At 50.8% G+C, this 17,421-nt stretch overlaps 1 long non-coding RNA gene across 1 annotated transcript; it reads right to left on the bottom strand.

Moving 5' to 3' along the window:
• Positions 1–5,539: 5,539 nt before the first annotated feature.
• Positions 5,540–16,562, bottom strand: LOC122177020. The gene is made up of 4 exons (XR_006177902.1): positions 16,549–16,562; positions 14,718–14,842; positions 7,580–7,855; positions 5,540–6,549 (listed from the first exon to the last, which is right to left on the bottom strand). It is a non-coding gene; the product is annotated as an uncharacterized LOC122177020 (long non-coding RNA).
• Between the last annotated feature and the right edge of the window lie 859 nt (positions 16,563–17,421).

Below are 17,421 nucleotides of genomic sequence, written 5' to 3'. Positions count from 1 at the left end.
GAGCAGACAGCGGAGATTGGAAACATCTTTGATTTTATCCAGGCAAAGAAGACACTGACAATTTCAAATCTGTCCTCGGTTGCTTTTTATAGAAACAAGACATGTGCGCCGATGATTCACAACCGTATCTCAAAGCATTGCAAGTGCTGCTTTTCAGCAGCTCCTCCGAGCTGCGTGGCAAACGTTTGCAGAGCCGTCGTCACCCTGAGCTGCTGGCCGAGGGCAGTGGGCCCAAGGCAGCTCCAGACATCAGCTTGGGACACAGCACACTGTTGGCTCTCATCTGCCATGCGCCGTGCTCGGCCAGATGCACATCCTGACTTACTGCAAGCGGCGATTTCCTTCGCTGCACTTTTCCAGGATGTTTCTGGGTCACTTGCTGCTGCATGAGGCATTACCTGGCTTCATGTGAGCTGTGTCACCCCTAATCAGTCTCACACTGTGGCAACAAATAGTGTCCAAGCGGAGACGGAATTTTTTCCACCCCGAAGCCTGCGAGAGAATGGGCTTCTGCAGCAGGAGATGGCGCGTTACCTGCTGCTGGCTCCTGTGCAGCCCCCAGCTCTGGGCTGCAGGTCACAATCTGTATTAATCACAGAGCAAAGATGACACTTGGACTGCTAGAAAATGAAAGCAAAGGTGGAAAAAATAAACTGGAAGTGGGTATAAAAGAAAAACAAAACCATAGAAGGTGTAACAGGAAGGAATGTGAGCAGGCTGTATCACAGCGCCTTCACATCCAGCGATGCCGGTCATCAAAAAAAGCTTCACCCATCCTTTTTCACCTGTTTGTTCTCAGGCTCCCACACCGCTCTATCAGGATGTCCCCTCCAACACGTGCAGCATCTCTGCCACGAGCCACATGTCCTCCCTGCAGCCAGGTGGTTCTCCAAGCACAGTACCTGGCTCACAGCATGTCCAGGGACCCATGAAATGCCACTCTCCCATGCAAACCCTGTGAACTGTGCTTCTCTCCGCCAGGCTGTGTGCAAGGCATCCTGCTTTCCTAAAGTTCCCATGAAATCACAAAAATGTTGGGAGCTTTCTGGGAGGGAGGGCTGCCTTTCCCATCCACGAGTGCATCCCTGGGGAGCCCCCTGAGCGCCGCACAGCACCGCAGCACCACTCCTGTGGGGCACCAGGAGACTCCATGGGGTACAGGCTTGGTCCTGGCACGGCAGCCCTGGGGATATGGGCTGACACCAATGAGATGAGAGCAGCCCTGGCAGGAGCGGGCACGACACGGCACTCGCTGGCACTCGCTGGGATCTCTCCACGGCTTTTTGCTGGCCAAAGCTCCGTGACAAAAGCGTCAAATCTGGAATTTTAACCCATAGCCAACCCATGAAATTTCAGCTGTTTTTTTCCATGAAAACATTCAGCTCCTTTCCTCGCCACGCTGCGGGGCGCCAGGACCAGCAGGACGGCACCTCCCGCAGAGCCGCAGAGTGGAAGCAGCCGGTGCCAATGGGGAAACTGGTCTCACTGGGCAGGCAGCCCAGTCATGGCTGGGGCAGTGCCAGCAGAGCGGGGCAGGGGGCCCACACGGGGCAGTGCCATGCACACACACATGGTCCTGTGCCCCTGCAGGATGGATTTGCAGCGTGTGAGGCTGCATTGTGACTTCAGTGCAGGTGGCGGTGGGAGTTAGGGGACAAAAACTTTAGGAATTAATTTTCTCCTCTTAATGTCGCTCTTCCATTCGATTCAAGAAGAGTAAAGGCATCATCGCCAAATAAAATATTAACTTATTTATTCTATCTCAAGCCCCTGAAAATAAAAGTAATTGCACATAACAAGCAGCTGGAGGACGCACACGGTGGCAGCACCCAGTGGGATAGCAGAGGAGATCAAGGTGAGCTAAACAACATCCTTTCAAAAGTTCCTGCTTTATTCAGGCTTTGAAGTGGCACAAGGAGCTTCAACTCATTGTTCTCAGCCCTGGTAGTGCCTGAAAGTTACAGAAGGACCTCGGCTGATGTGGGAAGCCAGCAACCTTCGGGAAAGGGCTCTTTTGTAGCCAAAGTGCCCCATGACACAAAGCAGGAGAGCGGTAACCCTACAGATAATTTCCTCATTCTGATTGGGGATCAATTGACCACTTGCTCCCATTTATTCCCTCCCGGGCCTGGCTGCCTTCCAGCCCTGAATGCAAAGCAGTCACTCCTTATTTCCAAATGCAAATGAGGCAATGAAAGGCCCGGCTTTGAGATCAGCATTATTCCCCTGGGTCCCGACCCTCCCCACCGCTGCCCTCACCCCGTCCTCTATCTCTGACTCTGTGCTCTGCCTTTCCAGAGCAACAAAGGTTAGGAGAAATAAAAGCAGAGCGACTACCATCTGGGAATCATCAAGACAGAGTTTGGGGGGAAGGGAGCGAGCTGCAAGGACCCTGCTATACACAACTGCCCACCGTCATCCGTGCATTCCTCAGCCCACATGGGACCCAAGCAGGATGGGGATGGCCCCAGCATCACTCACTGGAGCATAGCAAGGATGCAGCAGCGGGGTGAGCTCTGCAGCTTGAACTGTGTGGCTGCAGTGCCCTGGGTTTCCCTGAGCTGGGGCTGCAATTGTGCTCCCCACTTAGCTGGGCTGCAGCTGTGCTATCTGGTGTCTGCAGTGCAGAGCCCAGCTCAGCACTGTGTTGGAGCACCACACCGGAGCACTGCACTACAGTGCTGTGCCAGTGTGCATCTCCTTCCAGCAGTGCCTATGCACCCACCCAGCCAGAGCACTGGATAAAGCAGAGTTGACACAAAGGTGGACTTCGGGTTCCAGCCTTTGTCCCGCTCTCCTTTCTCCACATCCAGTGCAGCACACAAGTCCATGCCAACACAATGGGGCTGCAGAACTCGGGGCAGTTGATGGGAGAGGGGATTCCTGCCCCAACAGCTGCCGAGCACCCGTGTCCCCTTCCCCTGCATTGAGCTCCTGACATGTCCCACCACGTCCCTACATACAGGGTTGGGGACGGGGACCTCCCCGTGCCCCCTCTCTGCAGGGCGGTGCTGCTGCAGCTCATCCATCAATGAGCTCTCTGTCCTCCACAGAGCCTGGAAATAAACCCCCCCGTAAATCTCCACCACTGCCACTCCATGCTGGTGGCGAAGGGCCTCGCATTCCTGAGTTTCAGGCCGCAGCCACGTCCTCAAGAGCAGAGCCACAAGAGCTTTCTGATGGTTAATTGCTGGCACACTCTCACTGAAAACATGAAACACCCCCTGACAAGCCGCGTGATTTATTACTGCCCACTGCAAAACGGAACAAAATCAATTGGCTATTACCTCACTTAGCGAAGCCTTGTCACCGCCTGGGAGCAGGGTGTTAAAAATAAAAGCCAGGCACGGCCCAGCAGTGAGCCCCACACCGTGGCTGCTCCACCTGCTCAGCAGCAGATAACACCGGGCTGAGCATTCCCAATCACTGCGGCGCTGGTGCACCGCCGGCTCGTTCCCGCTCTGCAGTTATTAATTACACAGATGTCATCACGAGTGCCGTGCACAGTACATTTCAGAAGAGATGCAGAGCGGTGACAGAATATTTGTTTATGGCAGAAACGTATCCTGTAATGAACTGAACCTATTTGACCCATTCCCAACCAGGAACTCCCCGTGCATTGGAAGCCTCAAAGCTGCCATCCCTGGGCTCCTTTGGGTGCCTTCATGGTCGCTCGGTGCTTGGCCGTATTGGGGACGTGCCCTGGTGCTTGTGGGCCAAAGAGTTGACCAGAAGGGCAGATGCACATTTACAAGGTATTTCAGAAACTAAATGCTTCCTCTCCTTGCATTTCATCGCCTTTGTTTCATTCCCAAATCACTTGCAGGCTCTTCCAGTCAGAGCAGGGAGATGCTCCTCCCATGAAGCTCCAAACCGTGCAAAGCATAAAGAGGCTGCATTATTTATAGACTCCGGATAGATATTTCACTCGCAGTCCGTCCCATTCCCAGCATTCCCTCCATTCACAGATCATTAAGTAGCACTTGCTGACATATAAGGCAATGCAAGTGGAGTGGTTAACTTTGAATATTGCCATCCATCCCGGTGTTAAATGAGATTCAGAAAGTAATTGTCCAAAGAGATAGGAAAGCATTTGCCCTGCCAAATAATGCAGAGCATCCCAGAGGCGCCAAGCAATAATGTTATGGCAGGGGCACCGGGCTGCACAACCCAATACACTGCCCTGCACTGCCCTTGTCCTGCCAGCCAGTGGGACAGCACTGTGCTGAGCCCTGGAGGCTTCTCTCCCTCTGTGCTCTGTTGCTCAGAGTTTTTCCATAGGGAGTAAGAATCTCACAAGAGCAGCACTATGCAGTTCCCAAAAATGCCCTGATGGTAAAACCCCACAGACAGCACCCTACAGGCAGCACCCTGCACCCCCCAGCCAGCACCCCGCATGCTTGCCGGTGCACAGGAGGTTCTTGGGGGCAGCAGCACTCATGCTGCCCACACAGTTGCAGCTAACAGCCACCTCATGCTACAGCACTTCCATTTCAGTCCATAGCTCTGTGTGCTGCAGCCACAGGGAGCGCCGGGGCCAGTGGAAAATGGGGCTCTGAGCTCATGCATCTTATTTTAGCTCCCCATCCTCTCTGGAAGCTATCTCAGGCATGTTTTGGGAATACAGCAGGTATTTTTATGAGTGGGATTTGCAAGGGTATTTTCATCTTAGGCTTGGAGACAGCTGGGCCTGCTGCCAGGCACAGGGAGCACAGAGGCAGAGGCAAGAAACATAAAACCAGTGAGAGGTAGGCTTCCTACTGGGGCTTATATTTAGCAGAGGGGAGCAGGAACACTTTTAAATGGCCTCGTGCTCTCCGTGCCAGCGTGTCCCCTCAGCCAGGTCACAGGGCCCAACCTTGACCAGGCTGGGTAAGACAACAGGAACATGTCCCCATTGTTGGCACTTGTGTGGCTTGGCACACCTGGCACCAGGATTTGGGCACAGTGCAGGGCAGGAGCTGCCACCATGTCCCCTTGAGGTGTCACCACCACTGGGGAAGCAGGAACAGGACTGCTTGCCCTGTGGTGGACAACAGCTGATGGCCAAGCAGAGGGGCTGGGGCGATGCACGACCTTGGGGTGACACGGAGAACACGAACCCTGCAGCTGCACCATGCTTGGCTAGGAGCCTGCACGCAGCCATGGCATGGCGAGCACGGCCAGCTCGCTCTGCAAACAAAATGCCTTCTTCCCTGGGAGAGGAAGAAAAAAAAAAAAAGCTTCAAACCAAGAAACAGCCAGAGACCATTTTTGTTTTTAAAGCATCGCCTTTATTCTGTTCATTTTGAATTCTTTTGTTTTGCTGGAAATGGACATACAACCACTGTGTTCCCTCCCCTCTGCCTGGAGTAGAGTGTCAGCCCACAGGGTGCCCCACGCTTCCCTTTGCAGCTCGGCTCCTCTTCCAAACCAACAACTGGTCTCAGATGGGGCCTCAAGCACAAAGTGCACCCTCTCCTATAGCTAGTATTAATTTTATTGCACCTGGCAAAGGTGTGCTCAGCATCCTCTAGGGTCCTCAGATCCTCAGGATCTCAGAGTCGAGCACACACACTTTGGCTGATGCAGCTGGAGGGGCACAAGCACACAGTGCTCCACCATTTTGAGCCCACCCTCAGCGTGCAAAATGGTGGTGGGCACAGCTGCACCCATCGGTGGCTGCGTTGTGTGCGGAACTCCTGATTACATCTCAGTTGTCATGCCACTCAGCGAGCTAAATTAGAGCAACTAATTGCACCTCTCTTTGAAACAATCAGGATGACAAATCAGTGGTAATCTCTTCAGTTCTGGAGAGAAGCTATCGCTGCTCGCTTACAAGGATTAATCAGCTTTTCATCAGTGTTTTTAGACCAGCACTGCCTCAGGAGGAGCCCCAAAGTCACACCGGCCACGCTCACACCGTGGGGACACCAAGATGTGTGGATGTGATGGAACACCACACAGCAGCCCTCGTTCACAGCCCTCTGCACAGCACTCACAACGAATGGCAGTAGGAGCAGCATGAGCTGGGCTCCAAGGACACAACACTGCCACCAGATCCACAGCGAGCAACCCAGCACCATTGGGAGCTGCTCTGCAGGGACTGGGAGAAGAATCTGCACAGCCTCAGGTTTTTTGGCTAGGGCAGGTGACTGTTTTGCTCTCCGTGGTGATTTAAACTCTTTGTCAGACTTGTGTGACTTAATGAAGAGGTTAACCTTGAATTGAGTGCATTCACACATTCAGAGAAAAAAACAAAACAGGAAAAAAAAGTTGTAATCACTGCAGTGGCATCTCACAGATCAGAAGGGGAGAAGTAAATATGTGGTACTTCTCTTCTTTGGGTAATGAGTTGCAGGAGATATCTTGGCAAGCCCTCACCATTGCACCGCAGAGGTTCATTCCGTGAGTCAAGAGTTCACACCACAAGCACTGCTCTGGATCCATGGTTTGGGGCTGCTGCAGGGAAATCCCCCACCCCCTGTTGAGCTGGAGCTGTCAGCAGGCACTGCTGGGCCTTCAGTTCTTCACCACGGCATGGCTGTGCCCATGCAATCTGCTTGCTGCCTAACAAAGGTAAATGAGCAGCTCTACCATCTCTCTCCTGGAGACGGGGATTCATCATCTCCCACACTTCCACTACACTTCATGGCAATCCCAGAGCACTTTGCATCTCCCAGCTGTTAATGCTGATGATAGCAGAGAACTTTTACAGAAAATGCCTGAGATCCTGTGCTGCACCAAGCAGGGGTGACCACTGGTAGGTCGCGAAGGAAAGACAACACATCTCCATGGACAAAATGAACCCACTTGCATTTGATGGACCCACTCTCTTACTATCACAGGCCTTTCCCTTGATCCACAAGGACCTCCACACCAGACCAAGCAGGAGCTAAACACACAAGCAGAAGCATGGGGTGCACAGAGAAAAGGGGAAGGCCATGGTGCTGGCATGAAGACCCCCGGTGACAAATTCTTGCCCTTAGAAGAACTTCTTTTCCATGCAGCACTCAGAACCCTTAGGGGGCTCACGGCACTGCTGCACCCTAGAAGAACTCTGCAGAGAGCACATGGCATTTCAGACCCCTGCCTCAGCTTCTCCAGCTGCAGGTTACTCCATTCCCTCCCCAGTGCAGCCCTGCCAGCCCCATTCTCCATGTTGAGCCCAGGCTGGGCTGGGGATAAAACCCTGCATGGCCCTTCTTGGGGAGCCACACAGGGATGCATTTGCCACAGCTGGATGTACCTGGCCAGGTCCCTGCCTCCCAGACCCAGCCCACTGTGACCTTAGAGGCTGAACAGGAGCGCAGCTCAGGAAGAACCTTGCTGCTGTTGCTGCTACTCCATCTGCATCACTGCTGGATAAGGAGAGAGTCCTGAGCTCAGGAAGGGTTGGTCAGCATCTCCATCACTCTGTGCTGTGCACCCTCTCTCCAGAGAACACCTCTGGGAGTCAATCTCTGTGAAAGCAGCAGGCTGGTGGCATTTATGCAACTGAATCAGCCCTCTCAGTGTGCAACACACCCCCAGTATACACCTTACAACCTGAACACACCCTCCCTCACTCTCTCCATCACCGTGACCACAGTGCACCTACCTGTGGACAAAGGCTTGACATTCCTGTCCATCCTGTCTCCTGCCAGGACCAACCAGGTCTAGTAGGCATCTGGGCCTCGTGCCCTCACTTAGGTGCAGGTGAGTGCTGCTGCCAGTGAGCCTGCCAAGTGCAGCAGCTCTGAGTGGGAGCCTGCCCAGCTGTGAGCCAGGAGATAGTCCTTGGAGTTCAGGAGGCAAATGGCACCAAGGGCAGCATGGTGTTGCCTGGGGATGCCAGCTGGGAGGGCGTCCACATGGCTCTGGGTTGAATCACAACCTGTAATGGATGGAGAGCAGAGTGGGTTAGCAAAACTCAGCAAGAGTTATGGAAGCTTGCCTAACAGCAGCTTGGTGGGGCTTCAGAGCCTGTGTCTGCAGAGATGCTGGCATTCAGGGCCCCTGGACCATCATCCTAAAGCAGCATCTTCCATGAAAAGAAAGTGCAGCCAGTTGCTATGGCCCAAGAAGGGCCTCAAGGCTGTGCTGGGATCCTGATGAATGCATGCCAATGCACCAGCACCCAGCACAGCTCTCTTGTCGTGCACAATAGCCAGCTCTGCTAAGTTACAGCATTTAGATTGCGCCATAAAAATGCAATGGTGCACTTGAGTTACATAAAGATATAACTCTTGGAGGAGAAAAGGCTCTTGATGTTTCCCCATGGCAGGATTCTTAGGTACGTTATGAATGCTAAAGTCATGGATGGGAAGTGAATGGGAAGATGAACAAGCCAGGTGGCAGCACCCTCAAAAACACTTAAACTAAAAACCACTGAAAAATATAAAAGAAAATGGAAATCTCCATTACATTCCTGCTACCAAAGAAAAACCCAATACCTTCTACAATATGCTTCTATGTTATAAACATACACTATGCAGCATACATAACTGTTATTTCACTGTCCGAATGATATGTATGTGCACAAATATAATACATGCATAAAATATTACAGCTGTATTTAAGTCATCTTCATGAGCACATAAAGAAGGCACCCAGGCTTTCTCCCAGTGGGCATGGAACCAGGAGCTATCCTTATCAGCAGGGCTCTTTCTGATACCAGAACAATTACATCTACATTTTTCCCCCCCTCCGAAAACCAAACTCACTCCCACCTGAACTACTAGAATTTGCCAGGGTGTTGGTGAACAGTTTATTTTGTGGCACATTAAACTACCCACAGAAGACAGCCCGATAAGGAGTGGGGATACAAAGCACTGCATCTGCTCTATTCCAGATGGGTTTGCTGCAGATCTTCTGTTTGCAGCTTTACTCAGGCCAAGTTAATTAGAAATGTCTGAAAGTCAAAGCATGGCTCTCGCATGAGGTCACAGGGAGCTTCCCAGTGCTTTCTGTAAGCAGGGCTCATAAACACAGCCCCTCCCTGGTGTGCTGCAATCGCTGCCCATCACAAAGCCATTTTGGATCAAAGGAAGGGGTTAACCTCCACGCAGTCGCTGCATTGAGTCTTGGAGGTCTGAATGCTGCCAACTCCTGAAAAATGGCCACCAGGCAAGCTGCTGAGAATAATCAGAATAAGATTGGAAGGTGTCCACATCAATCAATCACTCGCTGACAGATGACTGGAAGCCCCCACTGTGACCGTGGACAGCTGACCAACTCTCAGCTTAAGCTGAAGTCTAACATTAGACTGTTTGCTGCGTGTGGGTGGCTGCTGCGTTATGACCTTAATAGTCAATCAATCTTGAGATGAGTGGTCTGTCTGGCAGAAACATTAATTATCCATACTATTCATGCATTGAAAAGCTTTATCTTCAAAAACTCAACGTCACTTAGGGAGGAATAACAGAACCTGGAGCAAGAAAATAAGCCCGGCCTCAGCTCCTGGCTGGGAACAGGATGGTGTGGAGCAGCTCCAGGGATCTGAGCAGCCCCAGCCCAACCACAGGAGCAGGGCACTGCCCTGGCTTCCGTGCTGGTACCCCTTCAGTGAGCTGAGAGGCTGCTGCTGGAGCCGGTGCCAAGAGGAAGACGAGGGGGAGAGATATAAAAGGACAACAAACACATCAATTAAACCTTGCAAGCTGTTAGTCACACTAGTTAATAAGTTCTTTCTATCTGTAAAGTGCTCTTAGTGACAAATCCTTTAACTGGCACTCAGCGTTATTATGGCTTTCAAGATGCCTCTGCCTTTCATGTGCAGCTTCTTGTACACATGTGAGTGCTCCCTGTTGCGCAGTCTGTTTACACTAGTTGTGAGAAGGCATCATCAAAGCAAACTGAAAGCAACACTAAATGCTTGAGAAAAACAGAATTCATTCACTGCTGCCTGCTCTGAAATCGCCTCTCCCCTGGTTGGAAGGCAGCCGTCACAGCAGAGTGCAGTGGGAGGAGAGGGGGGATGATGCATGGCTGAGGCTCAGCTCACCCTGCTGCTAAGGCTGTAGGTTTAGGAGCAAGGAGACCAGCACCCCGTGTGGCACAGAACCACAGCAAGCACCCTGGGGTGCACATCCTGGCACAGGGGAGGCCATGCCCAAGGCACAGCTCCACGGGCACCACTAAGGGAACCATCTCCTGTTCAGTCAAAGTCAAAGCAATTAGGCCTCTGCGACGTTAGATTAAAAAAGAGACAGCTAATCAGAGACCATCCATAATCTATCACATTCTGCAGGCCACAATTCAGCACGCCTTGTCTGGACTGATTATATTTCCTGAAAAATGAACGGTGACTCTCGTGTAGATGCAAGTTACATTTCTGTAAACTCTCTGCCACACAAATTAAAGTATTCATCACCTTAATAAACATTAATGCGGAATGGTCATTTATTACACTCAAAAAGATACATACTCTTAAAGCAATCATTGCACATTTTTGGTATCCAACACACCCACAGCACGAACGTTTGTGGCTCTGTGCATAGATAACAGGCAGGCTGCCTGCCAGCTGCCCCTGTGCCATCCTCCTGCTGTGAGCTCCTGCTCCAGGATACCGTGTGCAAATTGAGCCTAGGAAGTCCACATCTACAGCAAGCCTTCCAACATCACAGCTGGTGGCATACAGCAAGCAGCACCCCAAAGTCAGAGTTGCCAACAGCTCTGCACCCAAAGCCTCCCTCTACTGTGTCACTGCTTATCCATATCGCCAAGTAGGCATGTGCTTGGAGCAGCTCTCCCCTCTGTGCCCCATGATGTGCCCTTGGGAATGCCTGCACAGGGAAAGCCTTTCAGGGCTGGTGGCTGGCAGGTTACTGCAGAGCTGCTGCTCCCAAACCGGGCCAGAGAAAGCCTTCTGCTCCCCACAGCAGTCATGGGGACTAAGCCAGGGGTGGTGCAGCCCAGGAGCGGGATGGCAGCAAGAGCATTTGGGAGGGCTCCAGCCTATCAGTTGCATGTGATAATGTTAGCTCTCATACCCCAAGAAGATTCTCTGTGCAACCTTGTCTCCTCCAACTGGCTCAGGGCTTCACTGCTGGTGTCAAGTGGCAACTTTCTGGATTTTGACCTTGCTGGAATTCGCTCCTTGTGGGGGGAAACCAGTCCATAAAGTTCCCATTAGCGTAAAAGCAGATGTAAGCACTTTGTTGGCAGAGTTCAGCAGCAGGGAAGCCTGCAGTTGATCAGTTCTGCCTCACTGGTCACTGCAGTCAACAGGAATTACTACAGAGGATTTCTGTGCCCCCTCTCCCAGAGCTCACCCTTCTCCAAAAAAGATTTAAAGAAACCAGCCGAGCTCAGGCACCGCTCCAGTATAAGGCAATAAATCCGTGTGATTCATGCAGAGGGGAGTAGCACCTCGTCCAGGAACAGCCAGCAGGAGAGCAGCATGACTTTGTTTATTGTACGAAACAAATCTAACTGTAGGGACTGGATGGTGCTTAGCATGAGGAGCAAACAAGGTAAGAACAACAGCATGCTCCTGCTGGTGGCTGGGCCTGGTGGTGCTTCCCATAAGAGGGGACACCACTCACAGTGTCCCCAGGCTCAGGGATGAGGGCTCAGCTCCCCGCCTGGCAGTGGGGCCATATGCAACAGCCACGGCTCCAGCTCCATCACCGACTTCTCCATCCACATTACACTGAAAATCAGCACCAACTGACCTGGTTTCAACTAGTTTTGCTTTATGATTAACAGTCTCTGGGCCCCTATTCACTCTGTTATTCTCACCAAATTAAAGAGCAGTCCCGGATCCTCGTTAGATTTGCTCACATTTGAGCAGTGTCATGTGGTCAGTAGCCCATGGCAATACACTAAATTAAAGGCCTAATGCAGAATCCACCTACAAGCCTGACAACTAATGAATCGAAAGCTCCAGGCCCCAGAGGACCTGCACTGGGATGAAGCCACTCCACACCGAGCTACAGCACGAGTGCAGTCCCTGGGCTGTCATTCAGACATAAAGAGTTGATTAATTTTATTCACCACAGGACACACAAACAGCAGCATCTCCTCCCGCCCGGCCGCCCGTTCACTGAGCGGCTCCCCATGCCGCCAGCGATGCGCTGCAGGAACAGCAAACGCACTCCTTGCTCAGCTTCAATTAACAGCGTTCAGCCCCCAGCGCAGAAAAGCAGGCCCTCTCATTCATGACCAAGATGAGCCCCTCTCCTTCCCTCGCATCAGCGGCCAAGCGAGCACTGGATGTAAACAGCGGGGCCAAAGCGGCGGCCATCAATTCTGCTCTGAAGCATTTCAGGTCGGAGCTCTTGTCTGGAAAGGTTCAGCCTGTTGTATCAGACAGCTCCAGCACCGCAAAGGTCAGGGCTGTTTTGGTAAGGAAATGTTTGCTGAAACCCTTCCCCTCCCCCAGATTCCTGCTCTCGGCTTCACACACGCGCTCACGCTGCTTCAGCCTCAAGAAATGGAGAAACTACAGCAAAGCGGTGCTGCTCTGCTCAGCCTCATCCCCAAAGATGCAAACGCAATTTTCCAGTGGGCGGCTCTACTGACAAATGCAGCTATTTGTATGACACGTATAAATGTGTGTGCACAATGGACTGGGGAAAGCTTTCTGCCTAAATACTGTCAACACTCTGACAACGTTTTTATTGTACCAGCAAATAATTTGTTTTGTTGCTGCTTAATTAGGAATCAATATAGTGCCTATGTTTAATTACATCCCCCATTTCAGAATGGTTGGGATCCTTTTTTTTTTTTTTTTTTTTTTTTTTTTTTTTAGGGACCTAGTATTGTATTTAGGATTCAGAGTGCACAGAGGCTGCCCGTAGGAGAGAACAGCCCCATTAACAGAATGGGCGTAGTTAGCAGCATCATTATTAACTATAAACAACACTCATGCAGAAAGGTCAGAAGCACACTTACCCTTTCCGATCTGTAAACAACCAATTATTCAGCTCATCAAACAAAATAACGTGTGAGTATTTACATACGTGTGGTGTTTGCACATGTAAGTGGGTGCGATTGGGTGCATCTGTCCTCATCATCAGACACCCCACGCTGGGACATCCCTACATGCAAAATCTGATGGGAACTCTGTGCACAAGAGCCAGAAGAGCCACCCTCTTCTTGCTGCAAACCCCTTATGCCAAAGGGAGACATCTGGCCTGGCAATGCAGCCAAACCAGGCACCACAGTCGGTGCTTGCTGGCAGGCAGCAGCATCGTGGCTCTGTCTGGGGGCATGGACTCACCTTCTTGCAGTGTGCAAATGGACTGGATACAAACAATATCCTGCACTGTGTCACAGCTGGCTGCATGCTAACTCTTACAATTACTTGCTTGTAAATAGCAACCTTTACATGTACTTGACTCGTGGCATCTTTACGCACTCCATCTCCACAAAACCCCCCGAGCACAGCCTGGAGGAGCCACCTCCCACCACAGCCCCAGCATTGCTGTCACCCAGCTGAGGCTGCACAAGGCAGGACACGGCTGTGCTGAGGCTCCTACCTTCGTGGCTGCAGGGTAGGGTTAGAGTCAGGGTTGCATTGCATTGTGTTGCATTGCACTGCATTGCTCACCTCCCATCTCCTCTGAAGCCCACTTGTGTCTCCCACCCAAAAGATAGCGATGCACAGCCAGCTGTGCACTGTCACCACTGCTGCACAGGGTGTGCACGTGGACATCCTCATCTCCAAAGCACACCCCTGCATCTGTGGCACAAGCAGAAAAGCAGCACCCTCCTCTTTTTGGCACATCATTACAAAGAAGCAGCAGCCTGAAAACCTGCCTTGAAAAGCACAGCTCTGCAGACATGGGGCAGTCAAAACCACTGCATCTCAGGAGCAAACATCAGAACCCAGAGAGGCAGAAGGCTGGAAAACCCCATGCTGCACTTCGTTATGGCACTGCAATGCCATGCACTGCAAGCCTCACTCTCCTCTCTATTACGGGCAATGAACTCATTCCCACTGTGTGGAGATGATGGGGCAAACAGAAGCATTGAAGGCTGAAACATATTTATTTGACACTATCAGGTGCACAGCCTACAAGCCCAGCATTTCTCCATCTGAGCAAAGCACAACCACTTCTTTAAAACAGTCTCTAATGCTAGAGCTGCATTTTAGCATTAATTTCTTCTCCTAGACAGACTTCAATCTCATTAATTTTAAGACACTCTAAGCTCTCTTTAGCCATCTCTAACATAATTCTCCTAACTTAAGATACACTAGATAGAAGTAGCCAATCTCATTCGTAATTGTATATATGGCCAGCAATTCAAATTCACTTCCCCTGATTTAGTGTCCTATTTGTATTCTATCAATAAATGAAGTTCTCACGACCATACTTAAATAGAAGCAGCACTATGCTCTGATAGCCAAAGCCAGCAAAAAAATTTCATCACCAAACCAAAATGTCTTGTAGTATATGATTCTTTGACTTATTGTTCTCTCCTCTTCACTGCACTTGAATATTAAATGTTGTATTAATAGCTCACTCTTAATTATCCATGAGTAATGTACTACAACCAGGAAATTAATGGAGGAGAGCACCACAAAAATGGGGAAAAAAAAAATCTCACTATCCCCGATCCGTTTTTGAATAGCCTATGAGAGAAGGGAAGGCACAGACAGCCTTGAACATGTAATTCAGCGCTGGACGTCACTGCTGCAGAAAGGTGTTGAGATCAAACCAGTTCCCACCACAACACCGCATGCAATAGGGACAATTTGGAGATGCCCCATCTGCTGATGAACCAGCGCATGGCCAGCGATGCCTCACCTCACTAACATTGCAGTGTAGGTCAAAATATGCCCGTCCCATAAGCTGACCATCATGCAGAAGGTAATGCCCTTGCTTCCTCTTCTGCCATCACCAGACCTTGATCCACAGGAATCTTTCAGGATCTGTGGAAGCAGAACCAAAGCTTTTTGGAGTTTCATTCTTGCTGACAACAATGCAGGACAGACAGGTGCTGGCAGGCAGACAGACTGACTCTCTGGCTGTAAGCAGGACAGCCCACAGTAGTCGGCCATGCCCCATGCCTGGAGGTGCCCCAGGCCATGGATGGGGCCTTGGGCAGGAACCCACAGCAGAGGGTTGGGGCTGAGTGACCATTAAGGTCTCCTCCAACCTAAGCCACTCTATGGCGGGGTTCTATGAGATAGCTCAACCTGCTTTACAAATATAACAAATGCTTTCTGGAGTACTGAGATGCAGCCTCACGAGGGCAGATAGCAATCAGCAGAGAGGATGTAATATTCCCTTATTGCCCAGGGAAGGAAAGTGCTGCAAAAGTTGCCTGTATTCCAACACAGCACAGGAATCAGAGCTCTGGTATTCTGACCTGCTGCAAACTTTGTAAGAGCTCATTCACTGAACTGTTCTGCACAGGGAAGAGAATTAGTTATTTTGCCTCTTACTCAATAAAGGCATTAAAAAATTAACAGGCCATTACTGAGTTTTCTTTGCATTTTCTGCCTACTACAGTGTTATTTAATGAATCGAGGCTCTGCTCTGAACTCAGCACTGTTGCTGCAAGGAACCTGTTGCAGGTTTGCCCATTGGGGAGGAGCCAGGTGCAGCACAGCCCCTCTGCTGCAGTGCCCAGGTGCCGCAGCATCCACCTCCACGGCTCAATCCCAGAGCTGCTCCAAAAGAGTGAAATGGTGAAGTGCCTAATTAAATATGTGCCTCCCATTGCCGGAGCTCTGCAGCAGCCATGAATTATGCAGCGGCTCACTTACATGTCAGCAGGATCACAATATTGATGAGTTATCCCGCGTGTAATCTGATAAAAACCAAGATAAACTCAGCAAAAATTGAGTGTAATATGATCCTTTCCTTTCAATAAACAATTTCCAGCACAGCATTCGGATCGTCTCCGCCGCGTTCCTCTCTCTCTGGGCTCTCTTGTCACCTTAGGCAGCCTAACACAACGGCTCCTCAATATGGCCTAATACCGGCATGAATAAACAGCCAAGCTGGCTGCATTAACCTACAAGCTGTGAGACAGTGCTGGGTGTCTGTTAAACACTACCTGGGGGATATTTTCATGCCATATGGAATTAGAGGCTAGTGCTTTCAATAATGCTGGTGCATTCCACAAGGTCTGCTTTTTGGCATTTAGATTAATGCTGGAGACAGGGAGGAAGAAGTTGCCATGTCTCGCACTGACTCCCTCTTCTCCGTCTGAACAAATGACGGATGGCAGAGTGCAACTCCCACTTGGAAATGCTTTCCAACGCTCGTTCAGACCCCAGGTCCTGACTCTGGCTTCCATAACAAGCTGACTGCTTTATAATCCCAGCCCAGATGCTTTTGCTACCCTGGGAAAAGTAACTCAGTTCCTCCTTTAGCTGAAATGCATCTTTACAAGAAATACTTTGAGGAGAGGGGAAGATACCTGGCTCTGGTCACCGGGCATGTGGCTCCAGCAGAAGACTGAAGGCTAAGGGAGGGCTCTTGTTTCAGCATCAGTGTGTGTCTCCCAGAACTCCAGGGGGACGGCACTACCCCCACACCACTGCTCCCTGATTCTACAGGAACCAAGGCTGCCCATGTTCAGAACAGAAGCAAAGCCAACAAACAGCCAAGAAAGCCAGCAGCACACCTGAGAGCTCTTCCTCAGTCTGGGGATGCTCATCTGGCTGTCCTCAGCATATCTTGCACAGTGCCCTCGTACTGCCAGCTGCAGGAACGTAACAAAACTACCAGTTCATTAACAAGAAGCAGGAACAAGGGGTGAGACACGGACAACAGATAGAAATGCTGCTCAGGAAATGGTGGGAATGCCAAGTGGGAAAGCAAGAGGTAGCAGCAAGCCAGGGAGCTCCATGTGCCCCACACGAGAGCAGGGAACAGGCGGAGCAGGACAGCAGGGACCTCCCAGGAACAACGGCCACCCTACACAAGCAGGGCACAGGGAGCAGCCGTGGGGATGGGCTCTGAGTTACCAGCCACCTGAGGATGCCTGTGAGCCTCATCATCAATGCTGAGCTCCATCAGCCCTGCAGATAAAGCTGTGGGGAGAGCCAGGCACGGCGCTGCCTGCAGACGCCTCATTTCACAGTTGTGCGTCTCTCTGCGAGCGAGGGAAAGAAACTTTCACAGTTTTACTGCTTCTCAAATATTTTAATGCAAGCCATTTGGCGTAATATTTTTCAAAAATGGATACCAGCATGAGCTACATGCACATTAGCAAATGTCTCTACATTAGTATAAATACAAGAAGCAGAAAAGCACAGTCTGACTCCTAATCCATATGGTTATTCCAAATAGATTGCATGGTCTTAAACCTTGGCTTATTAGACTGAATCTTACATATGGAAAGAATTAAAATGTTGGATTTACAGTGCAGGCTAATCAGGACATTTAACTTACGATGCCCCAAAAGACCCAGAAGGTCAAAGCTCCCCAACACCTGAGCGCAGAGTCTGATCCAGCTCACACTGGTGTAAAGCAGGCAGAACCCGCAGCAAAACGC

Source organism: Lagopus leucura, unplaced genomic scaffold, assembly GCF_019238085.1.
Source record: "Lagopus leucura isolate 7727_CA_CO unplaced genomic scaffold, USGS_WTPT01 Super-Scaffold_806, whole genome shotgun sequence".
Lineage (NCBI taxonomy): Eukaryota > Metazoa > Chordata > Aves > Galliformes > Phasianidae > Lagopus > Lagopus leucura.
The sequence above is the reverse complement of the archived record's forward strand: the minus strand, read 5'-3'. Positions and strand labels throughout refer to the sequence as shown.